This window comes from Balaenoptera borealis, assembly GCF_965194805.1.
Source record: "Balaenoptera borealis genome assembly, chromosome: 1".
NCBI lineage: Eukaryota > Metazoa > Chordata > Mammalia > Artiodactyla > Balaenopteridae > Balaenoptera > Balaenoptera borealis.
In genome coordinates, this window is record NC_138860.1 from 26,071,582 (window position 1) to 26,094,189 (window position 22,608).

A 22,608-nucleotide genomic window follows, 5' to 3' on the forward strand; every position below is an offset into this window, starting at 1 on the left:
ACAGTGAGGACATGCTTAGCAGTTAGATTGTTTGGTAGACGTATTTCATTAAGTTAATGAGTGAAATCTACAGTTCCAAGGTTACAACAAAAATATATTTAAAATACATATATGCTGTGGGTATATTATTCTGCCATAAAAAAGAAGGAAATCTTGCCTTTTGAGACAGCATGGATGAACCTGGAGAACGTTATGCTAAGTGAAAGAAGCCAGACCCAGAAAGACAAATACTGTATGATATCATTTATATGTGAAATCTCAAAAAGTCAAACTCACAGAAGTTGGTAGGCAAGAATCCTAGAGGATAGAGAAGGTAGCCTGAGGTTAGGTGGACACAGGGGTTAGGTGCCCAGTGGGAAAACTAACCTTCCTTCCCAAGGCGTTAGATTCCTGCCTGAGTTGATCTCCCATGATCATCCATCCATTCCCTTTTTGCCCTGCTTCATCTCCCAAAACCAAAACCAGTGTTTGCTTTAATGATTCTGCTTCACCAGTGAGCTAAAGCATACATTCATTTGGAAGCTGTAAACCTCTGGTCTAGTTTAATACCCACTTCAAAAATGTTTGTGTGCACTAACTCATGGAATCCTCACAACTATTCCATGAATTACTTCTCAAATTTTATTTCACAGATTATAGACAAGTGAGAGTGGCTTGGAAACTCAGCTTTGGTTCATTCTTAATTGAAAATACAAAGTAAGCTTTTATAGTCTATTTTGATCCACTCAAGGTGGCATTATAGCCTTGAGGTTAAGACTATGGGCTCTAGAGCCAGGCTACCTGGGTTCAAATCCTGGCTCTGACTTTAATTAGCTGTTCAGGTTATTTGGCAAGTGTGCCTTGATTTGCTCATTTGCAAAAAGAGAATGACAATAAAATGTACCTTATGTGATTATTGTGGGTACTGAATACGTTAATGTGTGCAACACGCTTAGGCAGTGCCTATTGAAAGGAAACAGCCACTAAATGTTAAGTATTTTTATTTCATAAGTGACACTTTTACTTATACAATTAAATGTATTGACACTTATACAATTAAATGTCTTGACACTTAATTGCCACTTTTACTCACACAATTAAATGTCTTGAATGTCAGACTTGTGGCTGTCTTCTTTGCTTTTTCAGAGGAGAAAGCTCAGCAATAGAGAATAGGGAGTATATTCTCTGTAGGATTTAAGAGTTACTTAGATGCTAAGATTTGTCTTGTTTATTTAGGGAAAATAAGAAGCTGTTCTTTGTCCTTGTTTCGGTGTTTCTACTGAGCCACTAGATTGCTTTCCAATTTCTTGAAGATTTTGAAGTTTCAATGATGTCAGAAAAGGAGTGACCGGTGGTACTTTCCTCACAGGGTTCTGCAGCATTGTTACAAACCATGACTTTGCCCTGTAGGTGAAGTGACCTTGAAGCAAAGGTATTTTGGTACTTTAATAAGTAAACGTCCATGAATGAGAGCTAAGAAAGAACCACCTTAGAATGAATTTTACCTACAATGATTCTTTTTAGAGATTTTTCTGTGAGTTTCCTAGTGAGCTCTTTCAAAGTCTTGGGGGAAAGTTTTTTCCTCATAGGTCTGTAATATGTGTATGCATATGTATGGCAGGCCAAGGGGAGAGGCACAAAACAGGGATCAAGGGTTACCTATAATTTGCTTCTGCATAATATGACCAGATTGGAGGACCATGTTTCTCCCTCTAACAGGTGTGCACAATTCCGAATGGCCTGAAACCAAGCAGCAGGCATGGATAGCCTTACAACACATGGCACCAAGGGTATTGTTCCATTCATGAAAGGATTTCTTCCTCTCTTAGGAAAATACAAAGGAAGGGGTATACCAGGGCATTCAGAAAGATGGTCACAGATGAGAAGGGTCCAACCCTGTAATTATGAAAGGGATTTTGTGAACTTTTTCTGTGAAAACTCATGATGCTGCTGCAGGTTGTTTGAATTACCCCTCTCTACTTATAGTATATAGTAGTCAAATGTGAGGCTTTCCTTCTTAGTCACATCAAAGTTGAGATTTTCAACTTCATCTTAAATATGTTTGCATTCTTATTTTAATTTAGTTTTTGCACTTTGAACTTTTTTTTTCATAGACATGCACTCGTTGATTTGAGGAGAGTTCCCACCTCACTAGGTTCTGCCTGAAAAGACTTCTATAGATTTGACTTTGCAATAAAAAAAAAAGTACTATTGTGATTATTTGTCCTGTGACCCTAAATATCGCTAAATATTTAACACTCAGTGTGTTCATCAGTATAATGAGCACAGGGTATCATGGAGAGTGCTAAGTCTAGTGCTTGGCAGATGATAAGGACTTAATATGTGGTAGGTATGTATCTTTTATTAGTATTCATTTTTAATGATATTTAATGACATGGGGCAAATAATCATATTGAGTTATAAAAGTAAATTACAAAACTGTATCCCAGGTCTTAAAAAATAAAATCGGATATATATTTTGTGTGTGTATTGATTAACAGTGGTTGTCTTTCTGGGTAATTGCATTATTATCTTATGTTTGTTTTTCTCATTATTTTACAATTAAAAAAATCTATTTTGCCTTTTTTAAAAATAAATTTAGTTATTTATTTTTGGCTGTGTTGGGTCTTCGTTGTTGCATGCTGGCTTTCTCTAGTTGCGGCGAGTGGGGGCTACTCTTCGTTGCGGTGCGCCGGCTTCTCATGGCAGTGGCTTCACTTGTTGCGGAGCACGGGCTCTAGGCATGCTGGCTTCAGTAGTTGTGGCTCGCAGGCTCTAGAGCGCAGGCTCAGTAGTTGTGGTTCACGGGCTTAGTTGCTCCATGGCATGTGGGATCTTCCTGGACCAGGGCTCGAACTCGTGTCCCCTGCATTGGCAGGCAGATTCTTAACCACTGCAGAGAAGTCCCTCATTCTTTTACAGTTTAAAAAACTCCCCATAAACATGGCTATTTGTCAGAGTGAAAACTTTTTCTTCCCTTCCTCCCTTCCTCCCTTCCTTCCAGAATGCTGTTGAAAACTGCCATGACAGCCTGCAGAAATAATGTTTAACTTTTTTTAGCCAGAGGGTAAATTGAGAATACCTCCACCCTGTTTGGGATGGGATGTTTACTTTGCAGGATATATGGATGACATTTGGTGTTTGGGGCACTAAGGGTAGTGGTGGAAAAGAATGCAGAATTATAGGGTGGCTGATCATTATAAACCTCTCCCAAACTCTATTTTGACTTTTTGAAAAATTTCTAAAGTAGGTTTTTATCTGTCTGAGGTAAAATTAGATGATCTGCCAATCAAATTTTTATTTCTCATGTGTTACATTTGGGTTAAAAGAAGATAAAATCCTGACTGATCCTGTGGTAATAAAATTTCTATCAGAATTTCACATAAAAAGCACAAAGTAGTAATGACTGTCTTCATGTGAAGATATTAAAAATTTTAGAATATATAATATAGCTGCTTCATTTTTAACGTTTGTTGGTATATCTTTAATAAAATGCAAACCGGACTCAGTAGTAACAGTGGGAAATTATGCATTATTGCTGGAATAACTTAAAAAGCGTGTGGAGAGATTTAATTTTAGGTAACAGTCAACCTTTTGTTTTTACTCCCATAATATAATTCAAGAAATGGTAGCTGTAGACTCTGAGACTAGAAACATAATGAATGCACTGGAAGTACTGAAGTTTGATTTCTCAGGTAGGTTACGTATATCCTCTGTGTGTCAGTAAACACTTTATAGTTAGATAATTTGGGTGTACTGAAGTTTTTCCTTGAGTTATTACAAATTCTAAATTAGCAGAACTGGAGAAAATGAAATCTTCTCAGACCCAGGATATGCTGGACCTATGACTTTCTGTTCTGACCCATACCTGGCTATCTATTCTTTTTTTTTTTTATTTTTTTTAATCTGGCTATCTATTCTTACTGACGGGATGTGGTGATAAGGAGAGTGGCCTGGCAGTCAGGCGGCTCTAGGCTGCTTCTAGCAATAACCTTTAGCTGTGTAACCAAACAATCCTGATTGTCTTTTTTTTTTCTCTTTAAGTTGTGGTAAAGCATATATAACATCGAAAGTATCATCTTAATAATTTTTCAGCATGTGCTTCAGCGGCATTAAGTCCATTCATATGGTTTTGCAGGCATCACCACCATCCATTACCAGAATTCTTTTCATTCTGTAAATCTGAAACTTTGTACCCATTAACAGTAACTTCCCCTTCCCCCTTCTGTCTCTATGAATTTGACTACTCTAGGTACCTCATATAAGTGAAATTATATGGAATTTGTCCTTCTGTGACTGGCTTATTTCACTCAGCTTAATTTCCTCAAGGTTCATCCCCGTTGTAGCTGGTGTCCTAACTTCCTTCCTTTTTAAGGCTGAATAATATTCCATTGTATATATACACACACCATTTTGTTTATCCATTCATCTGTAGATGGACACCTGGATTACTTCTGCATTTTGGCTATTGTGTGTAGTACAGCTCTGAACATGGGTGTTCAAGAACCTTCTTTAAATTCTTTGGTAAATATATGCAGAAATGTAATTGCTGGATCATATGGTCATTCTATTTTTAATTTTTTGAGGAACTTCCATACTGTTTTCCAAAGTGGCTGTACCATTTTACATTCCAACTAACAGTGCATAAGGGTTCCAGTTTCTCCACACCCTTGCCAACACTTGTTATTTTCTGTTTTTAGCATGCACTCTGGTTGCATGTGTTTGTGATGGTCAGTGCAAGTTTGTATGTGTATATGTTGTTTCAGATTTTTCTTGGATACACAAACTTTCTGGACCACAAGATTTACCTGGAGTAAGATTCCTTACTCCAGACCTGTTGAATCAGAATCTCCAGGCCTGGAAATCTGTGTATTTGACCCCAGGTGATTCTTATAACCAGGCAAATTTGAGAAATACTGATTAGAGCTTTATTTTCCATGATTATTGATCAGATAAGTTCATAAATCTTCAATAATCTACCTCTTGGAGACATTATCTTATTAAAGGATATGTAAAAATGTCTTCCCAAAAGCTTTTTTTTTTTTAAATTTTTTTGGCTGCATTGGGTCTTCGTTGCTGCGCGCAGGCTTTCTCTAGTTGTGGTGAGCGGGGGCTACTCTTCTTTGAGGAGCGTGGGCTTCTCATTGCAGTGGCTTCTCTTGTTGTGGAGCACGGGCTCTAGGCGTGCGGGCTTCAGTAGTTGTGGCACGTGGGCTTCAGTAGTTGTGGCCCGTGGGCTCTAGGGTGCAGGCTCAGTAGTTGTGGCGCACAGGCTTAGTTGCTCTGTGGCATGGGGATCTTACCAAACCAGGGATGAAACCAGTATCTTGTGCATTGGCAGGCGGACTCCCAACCACTGCGCCACCAGGGAAGTCCCCCAAAAGCTATTTTATCTTAGTTCAGTCCAGCATTTCCCAGATTAACCATGATCAGTCTTTTGGCAGCAGATTTAGCTTCTTATTCTAGGTTATTATTCCTCAAAACATACTTTGGTAAATACTGATTTGGACTAATGTTTCTTAACTCTCATTCCCTGGGAAAATTTTACCATTCTGAAAGTTTTACAGCTCAAAGGTCTTATTAGACTTAGTGATTTATAACCTTACTTAACATATTCAAGCCATAACTATCAATTAATTCCCTGTGTGAAAGAGGTCCTTTGTTTTGTATGTGTCTACCGTAGCCTTCTGCTTATAATTAGTGGGAGCTGGGTTTTTTTTAGTGGTTTCTTAGGTTGTTTTAATTATATTAGTCTTAAATTTATAGACGTATTCATTGTAGTCTTTTGATACTAATGAAAGAGAAAGATGTTTTTCACATGTGAGGGAGAAATGACTAGAGATTCTTCTTGTGCCTGTAGTAGTCAGAGTGAGTCTGGTACTTCAGTATGTTCTATGGCTAATAAAAGTGAAGCTCAGCTTGGTGTCTGCAAAGCAGAAAGTGCTGGGTGTTATCTAGAGCCCCAGAGTCTAGTATAATAGCTACTAGCCACTTGTGGTTATTTAAATTTAAATTGATTTAAATTTAAAAATTCAGTACTTTAACCACATACCTACATATAAAATGTAATGGCTAGTGGGTCCTGTAGACATAGAGCATTTCCACCATTGCAGAAAGTTCTATTGGGCAGTGCCCATCTAGAGGGTCTAAAACCTGATTATGCTTTATTGTTTGACCTACATGAAGTATGTCAAAACTGCCATGTGTCATTTGTGGAGATGATTTGCTGACTAGAACTGTGGAGCCAGAAGCGTTTTCTTTATATCTGAAGATAAAAATTTAGAATTAGAAAATAAACCCATCCAAAAAACAAAACAACAGCAACAATATCTTCAAAAAACTCAAACACCCACAGAAAGGATTTGTTTATAAACCCATCAATTCTTTAAAAATTTTTATTGAACTATTTTTATACATATATAATACATATGTTTAATATATATACACAATATATAAAAGCAACGTTTATGTAAATTGTATATAAATTATATACCTGTACACACACACATGCACGCACACACACACAGCATACAGATTGATGAATTTTTACAAACTGAACACCATAGTGTCACCGGCACCCCACATGCCTGCTTCCTTTTGTGTTGTAAGAATTGCAGAGCTTGTTTATTTACTAACTAATGTATTTTCACTTCCAAATATTAACTGAATGTGAGACACCATATCACAAGAACATTCTTCAATTTATGAAATAAAAATTGAACTCTGAAATAAAATCGAATTGAGGTTGCATCTCCAATCCTCTGTAGTGAATACTATCTTCAATTTGTGAAACAAACCCTTTTAAAAAGTAAGAATTTTAGTTGAAGTGCACATAATAGAATAATTATAAAATACAGCCTTTTAGTTTTTTGAATTATCTTTTATTAGACACGACTATAAGAAGCAACAAAAAGCACTATTTGTGAATATTTGAGAGAAACTTTCTTGAGTATTTAATACCTCTGTTCACTAGTAGACTTCTGTTTGAGAAACCTGGAGATTACCAGTTCTCTAGATCACCAAAACATCTATTTCATGTACACTGAAGAAGAGAAACTTACAGAATTATCTTCAGATTTAGTATTACCATAAATATTTAACAAATGAATATAACAAGTTGGAGTGATTAAACTCTTCCCAAAAGGGACAATAAAACTATTAGTATTTTTTCCAGTTGTAAAGCAAAGTTTGGGGCTCTGATGGTGAAAACCAAAGCACGTTTATAAATATTGATTGTTTTATACCTATGTATTGTTAATGGTTGCAACAAAGACTTTCACTAGCTATTGTACACTAGTTTTTTTCAGATATTTTTTGGAATTATAATTCACAAAAATTTATTTTATGTCTTGAGTTAGTACAAACATATATATTTATAACTGAAATTAGTAAATAACACCTTACTACCTGTGATCTGGGATATATTTTATTCCATTCATCTTTAGGCCCTTGTTTAGCTCACTTAAAAAGTGCCCTACTAAATTGATTTTACAACCCACTAATGGGTTGCAGCTGGCTATGCGAAAATTCTGTTCTAATCTCCTACAGAATAGTTCAGCAGTTGCTAACTGAGGGACCCTGCCTTCCTCCCTCTACATGTGGGACTGATGGTATATGTGCTCCCCTTCATGGATACTATTGGTTATCCAAATTCATGTCTCCCTCTGTTAGTAAATGTGAACTCCTACCACCTGTTAGATCCTGTGGCTATCACTTCCTATTCTTAATTAACTCATGTCTACTTAAAGCTTTGACAGTGGTTTAAGGTGTGCCCACTCTCCTGGGACGGGGTGTTCATTTTGGTCCCAGGAAAGAGCCATGGTGAAGGCATTTCTGCTCAGAGAGTCTGCAGTCTGGCTACCATCACCCCTTCCTCCATTTATTATTTTTTTAAAATTAAGATAAAATTCACCATTTTAACCATTTTAAAAGTGTACAATTGGGTTTTTAGCATATTTAGCGTTGTGCAAACATCACCACTATCTAATTCTAGAAAATTTCTATCACTCCAAAAAGAAACTCTATAGCTGCCAATTTTCCTCTTCCCTACCCCCTGGTCTAGTCTATTATCTGGCTTTATGAATTTGCCTATTCTGGGCAACTCATTTAAATGGAATCACACAATATGTGGTCTTTTGCGACTGACTTCTTTCAAGGTTCATTCATTCCTTTTTAAAAATTGAGGGATAATTGACATATAACATTAAATTAGTTTTAGGTGTACAACATAATGATTTGATATTTGTATATATTGTGATATCATTCCTTTTTATGGCTGAATAATATTTCATTGTCTGCATATACCACCACATTTTGTTTATACATTCATCAGTTGATGGACATTTGGGTTTTTTTTTTCCACTTTCTATTATGAATAATGTTGCTGTGAACATTTGTGAACAAGTTTTGTGTGGCCATATCTTTTTATTTCTCTTGAGTATATACCTAGGAGTGGAATTGCTGGGTCATATAGTAACTCTGTCTTTTTGAAGAACTGCCAAACTTTTCCACAGTGGCTGCACCATTTTACACCAGCATTGTATGAGGGTCCCAATTTGTCCACATCCTCAAAAACACTTGTTACTTCCATTAAAAAAAGTTATGATAGCCATCCTAGTGGGTATAAAGTGGTATCTCATTGTGGTTTGATTTGCATTTCCCTAATGATAAATGATGTGAGCATTTTTTCGTATGCTTATCGGTCGTTTTATATCTTCTTTGGAGAAATGTTCAAATCCTTTGCCCATTTTTAAATCGGGTTATTTGTCTCTTTTTCGTTGAATTGTAAGAGTTCATTATTCTGCATAGAAGACCTTTATCAGGTATATGATTTTTCAAATATTTTCTCCTATTTTGTGAGTTGTCTTTTCATTTTCTTGATAGTGTCCTTTGATGCACAGAAGTTTTTAATTTTGATGAAGTCCAACTTACCTATTTTTTCTTTTGTTATTTGTGCATTTAGTGTCATATTTAAGAAAGTGTTGTCTAATGCATTGGTCACTAAGATTTATATCTGCATTTCCTTATAAGAGTTGTAGCTCTTCCATTTAGTTCTTTGATCTATTTTGAGTTAATTTTCATACATGGGGTGAGGTAAGGGTTCATTGTTTTGCATGTGGCTATCCAGTTGTCCCAGTATTATTTGTTGAAAAGACTATTTTTTTCCTCCCTCTGTCTTTTTTTGAGGTGTCTTTTATTTATACCTCTGTATATAGGAGGTAAAATGGGGATTGTTTGTAGGTTCACTCATTGGTTCAGTAACATGGATCCAGTATTATTTCTCTTTTCTTTTTTCTTAAACAACTTTATTAAAGTATCATTTAAATACCATGAGGTTCACCCACTTTAAATGTACAATTCAATGATTGTGAGAGGAGAGAGAAGGTAAAGGCACATTAGGAAAGAACCAGACCCCCTTCTGGAATACTTTGGTGGGTACCAAAGGCTACAATTGTAGATACAGCCTATGAGACAAAAAGTGCTTCTTCTGTTCTAAAAAATGTGCCATGTCGTTTGTCTTCTGGTAATTTCTTGATTGTTTCCAAGATGAAGATATAGGACAGAGCTTCTAGGTTTTAACATAAAGGAAAGTCTAGGGAAGCTCACGAATTGTTGGCCTATACCAGGAAAGTAATTTCTCTGGGCCTGAGTTAACTACATTTTTCACTGTCTTGCTCCAGCTGTCTCTCATCATTCACCCATAAGCTTGTGCTTATAAAGTCCTCTTCTTGGTTGAAAATTCATTCACTATGTGTGGTTTTATAATAGAAATCTGATCATGTGATATATTTGCAGGAAGAAAGATATAAATAAGAGACAGTACTTTATTGACTAGACTTTATTTTCCTATTGTTGACATCGTTTATATTTTGGCAAAAGGGAGTTGGATCTCATAAAGAAAAAATTCCCTCTGAACGTTTGCCAGAATCAGTTTACTGTCATTTCTAGTTAAAAAGGTTTTCTTTTTTCAAACTTAACGTACACCTTCTTTTTGAATAGCAGATGGGAAAGATCAATGAGCTGCTATGGAGAATTACAGGGTTTTTTCCTCTATTTGATCTTTGATCTTAAGGCAGCTTTTAACCCTGTAGTAATCTCCCAAGAGATTTGAGGAAATATTTTGTAAAACAAAATTATAGGGACTATGAATACATGATTGGTGTTCTCAAAGCATTCTGTCAAATGTAAAGTAAATGCTTTTAAGAAATCATTATCAGCTGTTATGTGTTTTTTATTAGGCTGAATCCTTAGTGTAGTTTATGTCTAAATGCATTATTGTAATTTAGTTTTGAATTATTTTATTGTTAGGGAAATAGAGTTTTCTTGATATATCAACAAACAGCTGGAAAAAATCACATCGGTGAACAGCCAAAACTCTCTAGGTTTTAAGACTAAATATTATATTAGAGTATTTTAATTTGGAATTTGGAATGTTGCTTTTAAGTTGACTTTTCAATGCGCTTTAAATTTGGTTTCATAGTCTTATCTTTTAGCAAATCAGTTCATGCATTAATAAAAACGAAATTGTGCAGAAAGAGCGTTTCTTCCACCCTTAAAACATGACCCACCCCCCCAACCCCCCCAAAAACAGGCCAGACAGCTGCAAGCTTATGATATTTTTGGAATACATCAGAGAGCTTAGGTTACAGGGCTGCCAACTGGCTTGAGGTCTAAGGAGAAACAGGTGCCTACAGAGAGAGACGTGAGCACTTGCTTACCTGGGGCAGCCACTGCAGGGCACTGGTAAGAGTTTAGCTAGAATAAAGAAATTGATGGATGCTGAATGTGGAGACTCTGCAGGCTGTACATATAGGTAGAGTTTATATCCACTTGGCAGCCTTTTTTCTCTATGAACTCTACCAGGTGTTCCCCCAAAAGACAGGTGAGATTCCTGAAAAAGCATCCTCGGGTGGTGCAGGGATTGCGGAGAAGAGCAGCTGCTGTAGATGAAGCAAGAAATTATGCCAGTACTCTTCTTCCCTACCTTTCCTTTCTCCTCTACTGAATAAAAACAGGGGAAGGGCAGAAAAATCACTGTTGCCTTTAGGGTACTGGTAAAAACCCATTGCACTTGAGGGTAGAAAGTAGAATCAAAGCTACCCTTGGGTGGCATGATGAGTTCAGAACCACTGTTGGGTAAGGGGCAGGAGCACTGAGAAGGCCACATTCCTGAGACCCAGGGACACAGTGACTGTCTAAGATTTATGCTTAATCGGAACAACAGGAAATCCCTATTCCTGTCTCCTCTCACCAGAGTGGGAAGCATCAAGTAACAAGTAACAGTGGAATACTGCTGGGAGAGTGGCCAGACCATGCAGACTTCTCTGAGGCGCAGCACAAAGGGAAGACCTAAAGCTGAGAGTACGGCAGACACTGAGAACGAGTTCCCACTCTAAACACCTTAAACACAAGTTACCGGGAGAGGAATTCGAAGACTGTGGTGCCCTGAGGGTAACCATATCTGTAATACATCTCAAACCTAGCCTGATTTCTGACTAGATTACCTTAACCCCCCCACCCGAAAGGCATAGCAAAAGAAAAGGGTATGCCGCTTTTTATGCATAAAAACTGCTATCTTGGTTGCTAATCTCCTTCATAAGTTCAACTTTCAACCAAAAAATTAGGTGGTGTACAAAAAGGCAACAAAAAACCCCAACACACTGCCAAGAGACAGAGCAGTCAACAAAATCAGATTTAGATATGATTTTGGGTCTATCTGACTGAAAATAACTATAATTACTGTATTGAAAGCTCTAATGAAAAAGATTAAGCAATATGATAAATTAGATGGGTAGTTTTAGCAGAAGGATAGAAACTGCAAGAAAGAATTAAATAGAAGCACTAGAAGTGAGAAAAGGCAGAAATGAAGAAGTCCTTTGGTGGGCTTATCAGTAGTTCTGACAGCCAAGGGAAGAATCAGTGAGCTTGTGAATAGGCCAATAGAAATTACTGAAAAAGAGAAGAAAATCAAAAAAGAGAAAAAAGAGTAGAAAAAACACAGAACAGAGCCTCTAAAAGCTATGGAATGGTATCAGCAGATCAAACATAAGCACAATCGATAGACTGTAAACCACTAAAAAATTAAACTGGAAAAGGTAAAACTATAGGAAGGGAAAACAGATCAGGGGTTGTCAGGGTTGGAGATGGGGAAGGGGTTGATTCCAAGGGGCAATATGAGGGAATTTGGGGGTATTCTGTATTATGACTGTGGTGTTGGATACATGACTCTATCCATTTACCAAAATAGAACCGTATACCTCAAAGAGTATATTTTACTCTATGTAAATTAAAAACAACCAGGATGTGAGGGGAAACCAAAATGGAATACAAACTATTACTAATGAACTTAACAAATGAATAACACAACTTCACCAAAGAGAGAGGGAAGGAAAAGAACTATCCTAATTAATGTTGGAAAATAGTCTTTTGACTGGATATTGGAAGGATAAAGACAAAAAAGAGCTGCACACAAGCACTGTAATATTTTTAGCATATTTGTTTCTCACAGAAGTATGGATTAGCAATTCTGAAACTATATATGTTTACTAGGGTTAAAAAATTGGCACAGTGGGTAAGGAGATTCAGTTTTCTGACTGTCAGAGAAATTACAAATAAGGAAAGTGACAGATTAGAATGAACCCTGTGGTGTTGGAGTATAATCAGAAATATCATTAAGAATTCATTCTGAATATTTTAGGTATATATGTAAATAGATACAGAGATAAATATAGATGTATGTGTGTGTGTGGGGGGGTATTATACATACATAGACAGTTGACCCTTGAACAACATGGGTTTGAACTGCATGGGTCTACTTACATGCAGATATTTTTCAATAGTAAACAGGACTTCCCTGGTGGCGCAGTGGTTAAGAATCTGCCTGCCAATGCGAGGGACACGGGTTCGAGCCCTGGCCCGGGAAGATCCCACATGCCGCAGAGCAACTAAGCCCGTGTGCCACAACTACTGAGCCTGTGCTCTAGAGCCCGCAAGCCACAACTGCTGAGCCCACGTGCCACAACTACTGAAGCCCGCATGCCTAGAGCCTGTGCTCCACAACAAGAGAAGCCACCGTGATGAGAAGCCTGCACACCTCAAGGAAGAGTAGCCCCTGCTCGCTGCCACTAGAGAAAGCCCACGCACAGCAACGAAGACCCAACTCAGCCAAAAATAAAACAAACAAATAAATAAATTTATAAAAAAACAATAGTAAATACTACAGTACTACATGGTCCGGGGTTGTTGAATCTGAGGATGCAGAGGATCTGAGGTTACGGAGGGCTGGCTATAGCAATGCGAGGATTAACCCCCATGTTGTTCAAAGGTCAACAGTATTTCTTACCACTGTCCACTGAAAGGGTCTAGAACACAGATAGCCCAGTGGCAGTGAGTACACGTGGTTCCCATATCTTGTTTTCTAAATACCGTTCTCCAATTAAAGGAACTAGGGTTCCTTCAAGAAGTGGTTGATCCCAGGAGTGGGTTAGAGAAAATCCAAGATGAGCCTGGAGCATTTTGTGGTACCAGAACTAAGGAAGTTCTTAAAAGAAGCGTGCGGGCGTGTTGAGAGGCACAGGAGCCAACCTGAAAGAGCTCTCGATGGCCAAAGCTGGAACAATTTGAACCACAAAATGTCACAATAGTTTTGGATTATAACTTACAGAATAAAATAATATTTATGAACCCATACTGATATAAAAAATAAAATAAATGAATAAATAAGTGGGGAGGTAGCATATAGAAGAATTTGAATTCTAAATGTAGAAGGGATAAGAGAAGTAGAAAATCATCATTAGAATACCACAGTAGTAATTGTCACAGGCAGGATCCAGTGATGGATGCTAAAATTAGTGGATCAGAGTTTGACAAGAAACAGGATATTTGCAGAATCTTAGTGTGTCTCTTCCAAGATATTGATTAGAAGAGAAAGAGAGTAACTTTACTGTGGATAAACCTGGCAAATACCGCCTTAAGCAAGAGAAGCGCACCTCACCTTTGTGGTGTTCTTGCCAAAATGCATAACCTCAATTTAATTGTGAGAAAACATCAGATGGACCCTAAATACTTGATCATTACTCTTCAAAGCTATCAAATGTCAAAGACAAGGAAATATTTAGGGGTTATCACAGATTGGAGGAGACTAAAGATAGAGGATACATCCTAAATGCATTGTAGAATCCTGGACAGAACAAGGATGTTAGTGGAAAAATGTATTTGGGTGAAGTCTGAGTAAAGCTTGTAGTTACTTGATAGTGTTGCACAATTTTTGTTTCTTAGTTTTGATAGTTATCGTATGATTAAGTAAGATGTTAATATTAGGGGAAGTTGGGTGAAGAGTATTTGGGAATTCTTTGTACTATTCACCTTTTCTGTAAGTTTAAGATTATTTTAAAATAAAAAGTTAAAGGGAAAAAAATGTAGGTTTTTATTTAACTGCTGCCTGATAACTGAGATATTCTAAAAATAAAGCTCCCATCCCCAATTAAGAGATTTAAATTTGTAAATTTCCGTTCACTTTAGGAAGATTAGATTCTTTTGCAATCCTCTACTATTTTTATATAGCTTTATTAAAACAAGGTTTCATAACTAAGTTTCCCTCTCAAATATTTTAGGGTCTGTACGTTTTATTTCTCAAGTTGGCGTGCAGGAAATTTGAACGTGTAACTATTACTAAAAGCTTCAGGCCTAAAAATTTTTTACAACTTGGCATTTACTTCCAGCTCTTATTTGCATTGTTGACTCATGAAATGTTGAGTAGCAACTGTGTGACATGTGCCGAGCTGGTACCCATGGTACAAAGACTTTTAAGGTAGGTCTGTCCCCTTGATAACTTGCAGTTATTTGGAGAATGTAGGAAAAACTGTAGTAGAGGAAATTTCACTGTCATGTGGGACATCCTCTTCAATGTGGTTTTATTTCTCCAGTCTCTTCATGCCTTCTGTTTGGAATTCTTCTCTTGTTTAGAATCTCAACACCTCAACACTGTTACTTTTCTTCCACCCACTAAAGCCATTTTGGAATTCTCAGTAGTTCCTGATGGCTTTCCTAACTCAGAGAAGAGTGGTAGGTCTTGTCCTGGTTGTACATTGTCTAGTACTACAGTTTCTCAGAATGCCTGTTGCTTAACAGACTACTCTTACAAAAGAAACTTTGGAGTATAAATAAAATACCTTCACTTAAAGGTCTGCTGCTTTGTTTTGTCTATTCTGTGGTGTTATTCATGCAATAAGAAAATAACTTTTGAAACCTCTTTGTAGAAAAAGGTATGTATAGGGAATTCCCTAGTGGCCTAGTGGTTAGGATTCTGGGCTTTCACTGCTGTGGCTCAGGTTCAATCCCTGCTCGGGGAACTGAGATCCCGCGAGCTACGTGGCGGGGCAAAAAAAAAAAAAAAAGAGTATACATACATGTTTTGCAATAATTTCAGATAAGCAGATCTCACCAAAGCTTATTTGTTGACCCCAGATAAAGAATCATGTTTTGGGGCAAAAATGAAGTATCAATTTATCTTGATACTTGATTTATTTCTTATCATATCAGTAAATGATTGGGGAGGGTGATTATGATAACTCAAACAGTGAAAAGTTGTCAAAAAAAAAAAAAGACTGTGGAATGTTTTGTAATGATGACCGTGAAGGCATACAGAAGGATCATTGTAAAATAGAAGGCTGCCTTCAGAGTAGGAATATGATTTAGGAAATAGTCTGCTATCAATTAAGTAGCCAAGACCAAGCAGATGAGTGCTCTTCTCTTTTTCCTTCAGTGGAATGAGCACGGAATAGAGCTGAAGGATGATAGATCTGGGAATCTTCTACATTATTCCTGTGTCTCATCTGCAGTTACGTGAAATTCTTTTACTTCTTTCCACTTTCCATTCTTGATGTGTTCCATTTGCCCTTATATTGTCACTGTGATGTTAGTCTATTTGATGTTAATTGTGAACCTTCTATTTCTTAATGATTTGGTGTCAGGAATTGTGCTGAATTCAGATTACATGTGTTTATTAAACGTCTTCTATGTCGTAGACTGTGCAAAATCCACTTTCATACGCCTTATTTCATTTGATCTTATTTAGTTGAATGAGATTGTGAAATATAGCTGGGGCACAATACCATTTTATTGTGTGGGCGGAATTGTCCTGAGAGAAGTGTGTGGGATTACTAACGGGATTATGGAAGGTAGTGGAGGAATGGCATAAAATATGTACAAAGTAATGTACAGGAAGGCCGATACATCTGTGGAAGATAAGGTTGTGTGTATGTTTTGAAAGTCACCTCTAATGCAAAATGCTAGTGATGACACATTTGCCTACAAAAAATCATACTGAGTTTACATTTTAAGAGGGAATACTCATCTATAGACGTAAGTTGCTTTATTATTAATGAATCTAGGATGAGGGAAATGTGTGCTGCAGTTGTACCACATGATTTACTTGCTGATTGGTAATATCTTAGATTCTATTATATGAAAATTTTCTTATTTATAGTTTAATTTGTAATGTATTTGAGCTAATTTTGAGCTTTGTTAGTCATAGATTATGACTTTGTTTACCTTTTGTCTCTTAGAAATGTTCTAAGAAAAATGCTAGAGTAGTCATTTATTACATAGTGAAGTCTCACAGCATATTGAAAACTAAACCTGACACAGTGAAGTGAAAGTTTTCTCCTGAAGTGAACATGAGTAAATGCATTAAAGAGAATCTCTTGCTATTTCTTGACTATGCATATTACAGATTTTGAGTTTTTGATAAACTTCATTTCCAGGATGATCTCTCTCTTACCGGGTGCCCTCTAATTGACTTTTTAAAAAGCACTGAGTACTACCACCTCCCTACCTCCTTTAAAATCTTTTTGTGAGAACAAGGAGAATGATTAACTTTCTAATTGATGTATGGTGGCATAGCTGTCTGAAATACTTTCATTAAAGCAACTTATTTTTTTAAAGATAGCTAAGTTAAATATGTAATCACTCTCCAGAGTAATTGAAATGAAAGAATGGATGTAATTAAGAATTGTGTCTATCTTTTTATAGGGCATCACATAAGTGATAGTTCTGCTATGTACATGCAGTTGATAATAAATGGCTCTGATAGTTTCCTTGGAGCAAATGCTAGTGGATATAGTACTTTCACACTTACAGTCCACTCTGAGTTGGACATAACTTTTTCATTACTACTCTTGTGTTGCATCTGTAGTCATACAGTGAGGTCAAAAACCTACATATATATTGTGCTGTCTACGTTTTTTTCTCCTGCAGTGTAGCCAGAAATATGGCTTTTTAGGAACTGACTGATTTTTCTAAATTTCAAAAAGGTAAAGGTAAAATTGAGTTTTTTTAATGGCTCCTTCTTAAGAAAAGAAGAATTGAGTAAAAATGAAGATTAAGATTGAAGTTTCGTTGCCTAAGTTGAGCTTGAACAGATTGTGGCAGAATTGGAAAGTACTTTATATAGCAGATATACATAAATTTGCTCCTTTTAGAAATTGGTCATACAAAAAGTGTGACCTCCTCATTTACATACCTTTCATCAAATTTTGCTGAGCAGTGTATTTGCCAGATTTTTGATCGGTTTCTTTTTCTCAAAAAATTACCGTTGTAATTAAAAGATTATTTTGCTCAAAATAACAAGTTATTATTCTTGCTAAATTTGAAAATCTTTTTTATGTGTCCTTTACAGCTTCTTTTTGTTTAGGATAAACATCTTGGAATTGGATCCAGCTCATCCTTAGCAGATGCTATTTTCCTTTCCTTCCACCTGATGACTTTCCCTGTTCATCTGGGTGACTTCAGCTCAGCTCAAGGGCAGTCTTCTCTGACCTCCCAGTGTGCACTCCACCCCCATTCCTGCCACTCCACTTACACTGCTTTCAGCCAGGTCATCAACAGCCTAAATCCCTGGGGATGTGTTTCTTACTCCATCTTGCTGTGAAATTTGTCAGTATTGACATCTCTTTTTCTCACGTGCTGGTTTCCCGCCCTCCTGATTTTCTTTCCACTTAAATGATTGCTGCTCCTTATTCTTTGTGAGCGCTTCTGCTCATCCCACTAATGGTGATGTTCCTCAGATTATTTCTCTGGGTTCCTTTTTTTTTTTTTTTTGCTTATGTGTCACATGCTCTTGGGGAAATGTCTTGTTTCATAGGACTGTCATCTGGTCCTGATGACTCCTAAATAAAAATTCCCAGTCCAGATCTTTCTTCTGCATTCCTGACTCATATCTAGCTGGCTTCTGGGCACTTCCAGTAAGTGAGAAAAATCACCAAGATGTCCCATAAGCCCTTTAAATCTAGTGTCTCCAAACAACTCTTTAGGGGATCTCCCCCCCCCCCCCCCACCTTTCTGGTCATGTCGTCTCTCTCCTTAAAAACACTCAGTGCCTCTTCTTGCCTACCATGCTCTGGCTTCAAACTATATTTCTAGCTTCATTTTCCATTGTGCCTTTGCTTTAGTGAAATAAAGTACTTGCTTTTCTACCAGTATGTCCTGAACCTGCCCATATCCTTGTTATTTTCTCTTGCTTCACGCCTCCCTCTGTTAAGCAGATCCTCGTCTCTTACAGATGCTCAGACAGGTCTGATGCCAGCTTGATCCTGAAACTTTCCAGGATCCAGTTACTCTCTCTCCTTTTTTGTGAACTCCTATATTTTATTGAAACCCATTTAATGACATGACCTCATTCTGCTAATTATTCTGTATAATTATTTAGTACTTGCCTTATCTCCCCTACCAGCCTATCATATCCTTCAGGCTGGAGTTAAGACGTGTTCCCTCACAGGACCCACACACTGGGCCTGGCATGTGGTGGGCATGTCCTGGCCTGTTGGGGTGTTTGATAGAGGGGTTGAGGAGTGATAACTTCTGACAGCTCTTAGTTACCATTCACGATAGTTTCTGGCCGCAGCAGGATTGATTCCTGTTCCATTTCTCAGCCTGCGTGTGCAGTCAGACTAGACTCATGTTAGATATATGTGGGGAAGCAGCTGTAGATTTTTTGAACCCTGGCTGGTTTCATTCATCATATTATTTGACTCTTAAGATGAACATTTTCCCCCACATTTTACTATCTCTGAAATTAGGATGAATTTTACAGCCTCTTACAATTATAATTGGCAGTGTTATACCAGTTTTAGTGGTATATTTAATAATGCCATGTCACACAATCCATAGCACCTTAGGTTTGATGAATTTTAGTAAATTATAGTGTGTGGTTACACAGTGATTTCCATTCATGGGATCGTGTCACCCAAGGGTGTTATTGATTGCAGTGGACGTTGTGGTTTCTATTCAACCTTCTTTCCAACCCAGACACATTACACAGTGGTTGTTCAGGTTGGGTAGGGGGGGACGCCCCTCACCCTCCTGCCCATGGTGGGTTCCTACTGGTATAGATAACGCAGGGCAACCTCACCCCTTATCTCCAGTAGTTGGTTCTGTGGTAGGAACAACAACTAGATGTGTCCAATTAAAGTAAGACTCCGAGCTTTTGTTTGGTGAGAAGGAATACTTGCTGACGCTCCTTTTGCATGAGAACAAGGTAGTCTGTAGCGATAGGAGCTCCTGGCAGCCATAATACCTCTGAGGGGAGCCAGTCTGAGCTTCAGGCTATCTGTGGAAAAGGGCAGAGCCAAGAGAGTTGAAGAGAAAGGAGCTGCGGCCCGAGAAAGTGTGAAGAGCAGCAGAGCATTAGCGGTTAGGAGCGCAGCTCTGGACTGTAATGCGTGGGCTTGAAGGCCAGCTCCGCCGCTTACTAGCTGTGTCCCTCTGGGCAAGCAAAGTAACGCAGCCTCACTCCGCCTCAACTTCCTCATCTGTAAAATGGGGATAATAACTCTCAGAAAGTTGTGGAGAGGATCAATGATACATGGAAAATGGAGAGGGGGTACCTGGCACATTGTGTTTGCTTTGTTACTATTATTGTTATCATTGCTAATCAACTCTGAAACTTACCCTCTCTCCAGGCTTTCTTTTTTTGTTCATGCAGTTTGATTGATGCTTTTGGTTATTTTCCACTGAAAAACACCAGACTGTATATACTGGTGAAGTTCAGAATTCTGAGAGTAATTTGAATTTAGCTTAAAGGTAAATATTTAATAAGTAGTTTGACTTCCTGACCACTACATACTTTACATAACTAGGTTAAAGGTAGTCTTAAAAAATGCGAGAATTGAAAAAAAATGCGAGAATTATGATTTTATAGACTGCTTTTGTCTAGGACTAAAAAAAATCAGTCCTAGCATTTTTAGGAGAGCTAACTGAACTGGGTCTCCCTCCCCCTCACTTTAACAAATAAGCATTAATAATGATATTGGCTTTTAGCACCTACTTATAAAAAATTTTAAATTTATTTGAAAGTTCCCTTGGATAGAAAAGCAAGTATTTTCAATTACTTCCTGTGTCATGTTGATATACCCATCTCCATGTTTGTTCTTGGAATCCCCATATAATAAGTTAAAGATTTAAGAATCTTTTAACCTTTCAGATACACCTTTAAAGTCTAACTTTTTGAAAATGCAAACTCCTTTACTTTCCCCCCCCCCCTTTTAAAACTACATTTGGTTGTAATAATGTCCAGCCCATCATAGGTACTAAATGTAACCCTTGGTAAACATTCACTTACATCTCATATGTCACACTGTCTAATGACATGGGTATTGACTGACTTTTCCCCCCAAGTTTTATTGAGATGTAATTGACATATAACGTGTTACTTTTAGCTGTACAACATGATTGACTTACTTTTGAAAACATTCCTTTAAAAAGCAACCTTCCCTGTGGCATTAAAAAAATTCGTTTTAGGCTTCCCTGGTGGTGCAGTGGTTGAGAATCCACCTGCCAGTGCAGGGGACACGGGTTTGAGCCCTGGTCCAGGAAGATCCCACATGCCGTGGAGCAGCTAAGCCTGTGCGCCACAGCCACTTAACCTGTGTGCCGCAACTACTGAGCCTGTGCTCTAGAGCCCGTGAGCCACAACTGCTGAGCCTGCGTGCCACAACTACTGAAGCCCGCGCGCCTAGAACACATGCTCTGCAACAAGAGAAGCCACTGCAATGAGAAGCCCGCGCACCACAATGAAGAGTAGCCCCCGCTCTCCACAACTAGAGAAAACCTGCGCGCAGCAACGAAGACCCAACACAGCCAAAAATAAATAAAATAAATAAATTTATTTTAAAAAAAAATTCGTTTTAGAAAAATTTGACCTAAAGGTGTGTTTTGGGGAAAATACCTATCATGATTACAAGTTATCTATTACTTTGTTCTTTGGTTTACAGAAGAATACAAGGAAAAGAGACTGTACCATTGTGAGGAAGACAAAAAACCCAAAGTGTCTCAATGTGACATTAGCTTCCCTCCTTCTTATACACAGTTGCAAGGCTGAAGGATCTGGTTTCCTTGTTTCTTTTCTACTAACCTCTTTCTCCCTGTCTCCTTGGTCAGTTGCTAAAAACATATACTTTCAAAGGAGTTCAGTAGTTTGTAAATTTATTTTATTTTTTAATACATTTATTTATTTTATTTTATTTATTTTTGGCTGTGTTGGGTCTTTGTTGCTGCACCCGGGCTTTCTTTAGTTGCGGCGAGCGGGGGCTACTCTTCATTGTGGTGCGTGGGCTTCTCATTGTGGTGGCTTCTCTTGTTGCCGAGCACAGGCTGTAGGCACACGGGCTTCATTAGTTGTGGCACGTGGGCTCACTAGTTGTGGTGCACGGTCTTCAGTCGTTGTGGCTCGTGGGCTCTAAAATGCAGGCTCAGTAATTGTGGCGCACGGGCTTAGTTGCTCCGCGGCATGTGGGATCTTCCCGGACCAGGGCTCGAACCCATGGCCCCTGCGTTGGCAGACGGATTCTTAACCACTGCACCACCAGGGAAGCCCTCTAAATTATTTTTAGTGGCTAGTCTAACACAGGTTTTTAGATGTATAGAAAGTTTAGTTGTTTACAAAGCATTTCATATCTATCTTCTTTTTAGGATTTCTGAGATGTAGATAGGGCACACATATTATCCTATTGTAGGTGAAGAAACAGTGGCTTCTAGTTAACACACGTGTGGACAGTGACCTGTATAGGAACATGCTTGTCCTGTCAGAGTTAAACTATTAAATAATCAGCATTTTACTTTAACAGGAAACACTAGCAGCATTCCCACTAAGGTCAGAAACTCAACGTAGTTGACGAGAGAAAACAATTAGAGGCATCTTAGCCCTTATATGGTATTTTATTTGGAAATCCCTAGTGAATCAATGGTAAAACTGACGCAGACAATGAACCTAAAGAGCATTATGTTAAGTGAAAGAAAACAGACACAAAAGACCACATACTGTATGATTCCATTTGTATGAATTGTTCACAGTAGGCAAATCTCTAGGGACAGAAAGCAGGTTAGTGGTAGCCTAGGACTGGGAGGTGGGGATGGGGAGTGACTCTGTATGGGCACAAGGTTTCTTTTTGAGGTGATGGAACTTTCTAAAATTAGATCGTGGGCATCCCTGGTGGCGCAGTGGTTGAGAATCTGCCTGCTGATGCAGGGAACACGAGTTCGAGCCCTGGTCTGGGAAGATCCCACATGCCGCGGAGCAACTGGGCCCGTGAGCCACAACTACTGAGCCTGTGCGTCTGGAGCCTGTGCTCCACA

At 38.0% G+C, this 22,608-nt stretch overlaps 1 protein-coding gene across 1 annotated transcript in view; it reads left to right on the forward strand.

Moving 5' to 3' along the window:
- SMYD3 (SET and MYND domain containing 3) overlaps positions 1-22,608 on the forward strand; it is a 714,015-nt gene that overhangs the window by 84,915 nt on the left and 606,492 nt on the right. The window lies entirely within an intron of this gene.